Source organism: Mesocricetus auratus, unplaced genomic scaffold (assembly GCF_017639785.1).
Source record: "Mesocricetus auratus isolate SY011 unplaced genomic scaffold, BCM_Maur_2.0 Super-Scaffold_100008, whole genome shotgun sequence".
NCBI classification, from domain to species: Eukaryota; Metazoa; Chordata; class Mammalia; order Rodentia; family Cricetidae; genus Mesocricetus; species Mesocricetus auratus.
The window spans coordinates 7223419-7229930 of record NW_024429192.1 but is presented as its reverse complement, the minus strand read 5'-3'; the positions used below and the strand labels follow the sequence as shown (position 1 = coordinate 7229930).

At 49.0% G+C, this 6512-nt stretch overlaps 1 pseudogene; it reads right to left on the bottom strand.

Moving 5' to 3' along the window:
* Positions 1–3702: 3702 nt before the first annotated feature.
* Positions 3703–6092, bottom strand: LOC101829707 (annotated as a pseudogene).
* Between the last annotated feature and the right edge of the window lie 420 nt (positions 6093–6512).

Here is a 6512-nt window from a genome sequence, read left to right as displayed (position 1 = left end):
TTAATTGGCTGGTGTTTGCAGAAGCCTTTGGGAGTCGGCAGCACGTCCCCCCAGCTAGATATTATTAGCCAGTTAGCGCCATCTTGAAAGCATCAAACCCTATTTCTGTACTTCCATCCGTCCTTGTTTCTTCAGACGCCTTTGAGACAGCTGGGTTCCTGCAGATTTCAGCAGAAGCACCACCTCGCTGGAGCTGAGGGAGCCACAGTGCCCATCACGTGTGTGAGTGACTTGGTTCCAAAACCAACCCCAGGGCGGGGCTGTAGGATCTAGGATCATCTTCCAAACAGAGCTGAGGCCCTGTAGGAAGGCGTTGCATCTTCTCTTTGTGACCTCCTAGTCCTAGATACTTTGTACATAAGTTTCTCTTGTATCCTTTTTGTATCACCCTGTGTAACATCGTAGGCCACATGATAGCTGGTCACAAGATATGTATCACTTATTTATTTCCTCTCTCTCTCTCTCTCTCTCTCTCTCTCTCTCTCTCTCTCTCTCTCTCTCTCTCTCTCTCTCTCTCTCTCTCTCCCTCTCCCTCTCCCTCTCGCTTCTCTCCCTATAATAATAGCAGTTTAAATGTTCTCCCCGGGGTTGAAGTTAGCTGACAGACATCGACGCTATAACTAATGTCCTGTGCATCTCAGGTAGATTAAAAGGGGACCACCTCACATAAGCTGGAAAAAAAATCTTGGAGAAAGGTCTGAAGAGAAAATTACGAGAGAAGATTAAAGCTTAATAAGTAGAGTTAGAAAGGGAAAGTGCCAAACTTTAGTAATTATTGATATAATCACAAGGAAAGGATGGAGTAATTATAAGAATGAGGATAGAATTCTGTGGATACGAGGTGATTTGAAAGCTGTAATTAAATACACAGGGTAGGAGGAGAGATAGTTGAGTGGTAGATTTGACATTCTTACCTTCTGAATTCTCCCTTCAGGAAAACCCTTTCCACCCTGTCTGAATAGTCCCGCCCACTCTTAGTTTTCTTCTTAGTGTACCAACTTGTAGGTAACGGTCTCTTTAGGATATATATTGGCATTTTAATACAGAACTGTCTTAACCTGCATCAATCCCACCCTCCCAAGCCTGCAGGGAGATGCTCCTTATTACGTTCAGTTCCATGAGTGCAGCAGAGGAGGGTTGTATAGTTCTCTATCTTTCTGATGACTCCATCCCACACATGGAGCCTTCAGGAGTGATGGAAGGTTAGGTACAGAATCCACTGCACTACAACAGAGAAGCTCCTTTGATTTATATGGACGTGTGCCTTTGCCCTGATGTACAAATGGTGACTTCAACGGCTCTGTAGAGAACGCCTTTTAGATTTTCTAACCATTGGTAGCCACAGTTTCTAAACACTGACAGTTCTGATTTGCAATGTGTCTTTTACCTATGGAGAGCCAATCACCTTCATGAGCTATCCCCATTAGGTTCATGTGTTAAGGCTTAGCTGGCAGGTGATGGCCTTGTGAAGTCATTGGATCCTGAGGGATCTGACATTATTGATAATCAATCTGTTGATGGATTTCCAGTTTGACAGCATTATTAGGAAGTGGTAGAAACCTGGAGTCAGGGCTTGATTGGAGGAACTAGGTGACTGAGACACGCCTTTGAAGAGAGTATCTTGTTCCTGTTGCCTTCCTATCTCCCTCTTTGTTTTATAGCCATCATGAGGCAAGAATATTTGCTCTACCATGACATAAAATCAGTGGAGCCCAATGCAGGATGAACCCTGAAGGAAACCTCTGAAACTGAGCTACATCCCAGCAGACTTCAGACAACTTGACCTTTGACCATTGGTTTCCTTTTGCTTTAGAAGTTATGGGTCAAGCTGGGTGGTGGTGGCGCATGCATTTAATCCCAGCACTCAGGAGGCAGAGGCAGGAGGATCTCTGTGAGTTCGAGACCAGCCTGGTTCTACAAGAGCTAGTTACAGGATAGCAGGACAGATCCCAAAGCTACACAGAGAAACCCCATCTCAAAAAAACCAAGAAGAAGAAGGAGGAGGAGGAGGAGGAGGAGGAGGGGAGAAGAAGAAGAAGAAGAAGAAGAAGAAGAAGAAGAAGAAGAAGAAGAAGAAGAAGAAGAAGAAGAAGAAATAATGATGGGTTCCCTGCTGCAGCCTGGGTCTGTGTTGATGTCCCAGGCTCCTGTTACCATTGAAGGCCATGCAGATGCCTGGGTTCTGGTGCCATATTGGTGTCCGACAGCCACACTGGCACTGGGGTCATGCCGATCTGAGTAGCATGCACTGCCGCATGGGGCAGTGGTGGCATCCGGACCTGGCTGCTGCTGAGGACTATGTCTGTGTCCTTGGTCCTGCTGCAGTTGGGGTCCGTGTTAATATCCATAGCCCTGTGACCTCAGGGGGCATAGAAACCATGTGTGAGGAAATCAGAGGGCCATCCTGAGCTGTCCTTACCCTTCGCTGGCCCAGGGAAAGCTGGCCCTGACTCTTGCTGGCCACCAACCCTCCCAGGAGATCTGGCCCCTGCTCCTGGGAGAGATGGCCCCACCCCTCACCATAGACAAGGGTGAACTGGCCCATAGTCAGGGTAGAGGGGCGATGGCTCCATCCCCTTGCCTGAGTGGGTAGTTCCAGTGGCCTGGAACGCCCAGCTCAGCTACCACCCGGGGCCACAGCCAGGCCTTGGGTTGGCCCATCCTAGCATTCACCCCATCTATGAGCTGCTGGAGCTCATGAAGGGACTGGTCCTGTGGAACAGTAACCACAGGGTCTCCATGACTCAGGGAGGTTGCAGGCTGTCCCAGAGGAGTTCCTGTGAGGATCCAAAGAGGATGGTGTACCAGAGACCAGAGGCCTGAAGCAGACCAGTGACTCACTGCAATGAACATTTACTAGTAAAGCTGGTTGGACAAAAGGGTATACACTGTGACACATGGCCCCCAGTGCCACCAGCAGGAATACTGAGGTCTTGGAGAGGCAGGAAAAGAGAAATGAAGAGGAGGGAGTTTTTTCTCTCTGGTTTGCTTCGCTCCTGATTTTGTTTGCTTGCTTATTTGCTTTGCTTTGTTTTGGTTTGATTTTTTAAAGTTTCCTTTGGGGAGGTGCTGCAGAGGTGAGGTGAGGGGATGTAGGGGAATGGGAGGTGAGGTGGAATTTAGGGTGCATGATGTGAAATTCCCAAAGAATATCTAAAGAAATTATTTAAAAAAGGAGGGATGGGTCCTCTTGGTTGGAGGGGGCCTCTCTAGTGCGACAGTCGTCTGATTATTCTTGCTTTCTTCTCTGCTCTTTATGGCCTTTTTTCATTTTCATTGAAGGGCATATTCCTTATAATCATTACCGACACTATGGACAAGACCTTTCTGGTAGAACTTTCTGCCATCATGCTATCGTTGTCTGTTTCCGCTGTCTACGGAAGCCACAGGCAGCCTTGTGTGCCTCAGATACGACTAGCGTCAGCAAGAAGTCACATTTCACGCTTTATACAGATTGATTTTTTTGTATGAAACTGCATTTTCTTTATTTTCTGCATACTTTTAATTTCAGAACAAAATAAGACAACGAACAAAAAACCCCCCACAATACCCAACCCTGCTATTCTGTGGGAAGGGATTTTCCTGCCTTAAGGCACAAGGACAGGATAAGAGATCTTCTAGCATGAGCAGAGAGCCAGGCAGGTCGGGGGCCAGCCAAGGCTTCTGGTGTGTGGCGGGGAGAGGCACAGGAAACTTGCAGAGGACATGGACTTCCCAGGGGATCTCTAATCTACTTCTTCCATGCGGGAGGCATCCTCATCACCCTCGAGTGGGGGAACCTCATCAGGGACAGCAGCACCGGGCTCCTCTGCTGCAACATTATCTTCATCAATACCCAGGCCTAGTTTGATCATGCGGTGGATGCGGTTGGAGTGGGCTTGGGGATCCTCAAGTGAGAAACCAAAGGAGAGCAGAGAAGCCCCAAACAGCAGCACCACCAGGTCCTTGACAGCTTTGCCATTATAACCTGCCTCAGTCTTCTGCCTCGGGGTCTCCGTGATGGGGTGGTCAGGGTGCTTTTTGGTCATCACGGAGCCCATTGCAGAGTTGTCTCGGAGTGCCTGGGGCCTTCATGATCCGCTCCATGTTGGCTGTCCAGCCATCGGTTCCTGTCACAATGCAGTAGGGTGAAGACACAGCCTGTTGGAGATTGTCACCTTCTCAACCTTCTCATCCAAGATCTCCTTCGTGAGCTTGCAGATTCCCAAATTTTGCCTTGCTCACGTCTTCTTCTTCTCTTCCTCATCTTCTGGTGGCTCCAGCCTTCCTTAGTCACCGAGACCAGGCTCTTTCCATCAAACTCCTTGAGCTGCTGCATGCAGTACTCGTCAACAGACTCAATCATGAACATCACTTCAAAGCCCTGCTTCCGCACATGCTCCACAAAGGCAGAGTTGGCTCCCTGCTCTTTGGTCTCACCAGTGATATAACGGATGGACCCCTGTGTCTCCTTCATGCGAGACACGTACTCTGACAGGGAAGTCATCTCACCTCCAGACTGAGAGGTATGATAGCTCAGCAGCTCAGAGAGGCGCTATGGTTAGTGGAGTCTTCATGGATTCCGAGCTTTAAGTTCTTGGAGAAGGCCTCATAGAATCTCTTGTAGTTCTCTTTGTCTTCAGCCAGCTCAGAGAAGAGCTCAAGGCACTTCTTCACAATGGTTTTGGGGATGACTTTCAGGATCTTGCTCTGCTGGGGCATTTCTCGGGAGATGTTCCGGGGCAGGTCCTCAGAATCATCCACACCACGGATAAAGTTGAAGTACTCAGGTATCAGCTCCCCACAGCTGTCCATGATGAACATACGAAGGACATACAGTTTGATCTTCTTCTTCTTCTTGTTCTCAAAAAGGTCAAAGGGAGCTTGCCGAGGAATGAAGAGAAATGCTCTGAATTCCAACTGACCTTCTACAGAGGAGTGCTTGACTGCCAAGTGGTTCTCCCAGTCATTGGTGAGGCTCTTATAGAATTCACCCTATTCCTCTTGAGTGATGTCATCAGGGTTTCTGGTCCAAATGGGCTCAGTCTTATTCAACTCTTCCTGGTCAACGTGTTTCTCCTTAATCTTCTTCATTTTCTTGTTCTTATCTTTGCCACTGTCATCCTCCTCATCTGATCCCACATCTTCAGTCTTCGGCTTCTCCTCACCATCCTCATCTTCCTCCTCTTTCTCACCCTTCTCTTCCTCTGCCTCATCATCACTGACCTCCTCCTCTCGTTCCTTCTCCAAACAGAGGGTGATGGGATAGCCTGTGAACTGTGTTTCTTCACCCCTTCCTTGACCCTCCTCTCCCCTGAGTACTCTGTCAGGTCTTCTTTGAGATGAAGGATGACTTTGGTACCCCGGCCAATGGGTTAACCTTGGTCCGCACGAACTGTGAAGGACCCACCAGCGGGTGACTCCCAGGCATACAGCTTTGTGATCATAACCACTTTCTCTGCCACAGGACAGGCCGAGCAGAATCCAACACAAAGCTGCCGAATCATGGAGATGTCTGCACCAGCCCGGAGAGCCTCCATGAAAGCCTTTGTGTCAGACTTAGCAATGGTTCCCAAGCTTTTTATGAGATCAGCTCTGGTCATGATGCCTGTGTCCGCCAAGGTCAGCGTGCACTCCTGAGGGTTGGGGGTGATGTCAAGTTTCAGCTCTTTGCCACTGTTGCACTTGGAAGGGTCTGTCAGGCTCTCGTGACGAACCTTGCCCAAGGCATCAGCAGCGTTGGAGATCAATGGAAAATTGATCTCTCGATGGAAAATTTCCTTGTTTGAGTAGGATGTACTGATGATTAAGGACATGAGCTGGGCGATTTCCGCCTGAAAAGCAAAGGCCTCCACCTCTTCCTTGGGCATTCTGACAGGAAAGCCCAGTAGTAGTACAGGGCAGGGTGGGCACTGAGCACGTCTGACTCGCACGCAGAGCCTAGGCTCCATGGGGGTGACTGCTACAAATTAAATTTTAAACTGCCCCATGTAGCGTATGCCTGCAGGACAGTTACACAGCATGTATGTGCTGTCCGTGGTTTCTCCTCCAGTCCCTAGTCGCAATGTCTGCATTGGGTCACCCAGGCCCACTCCTTCACTGTCCCCAGGCTCCTTGACACAGAGGAAACAAGGGCTCAGCTCTAGAGCCCTCCAGTTTCTGCCACTCTCAGGCTCCAGGGCGAGTGGGAGGGTGGGCGGGGCAAAGCTTATGGAAATGTCAGCGAATCCAGGTGAGAAAATTCCAGTTCTTGGCCGTGCGCTCTCTTTATTTAGTGCAATGTGTTTACTGGATTCTGAGGAGAGGAGGGCAACAGTTAAATCCCAAGATGAGATGGGTGTCACGGGCACTCATACTCCCTTCTGCATGTGTTTGAGCTAATATAAGTCACTGGGGTCGTGCACACCTGAAAACAGTGCATTATCAACATTTTAGAAGACAGCTCATGGCGATGATAACTTTACAGCCAGAAAATTATCCAAAGAGCAAGCTCTGTGTTTGCACAGGGGAGGGCAGCGGACACTTCACTCAGG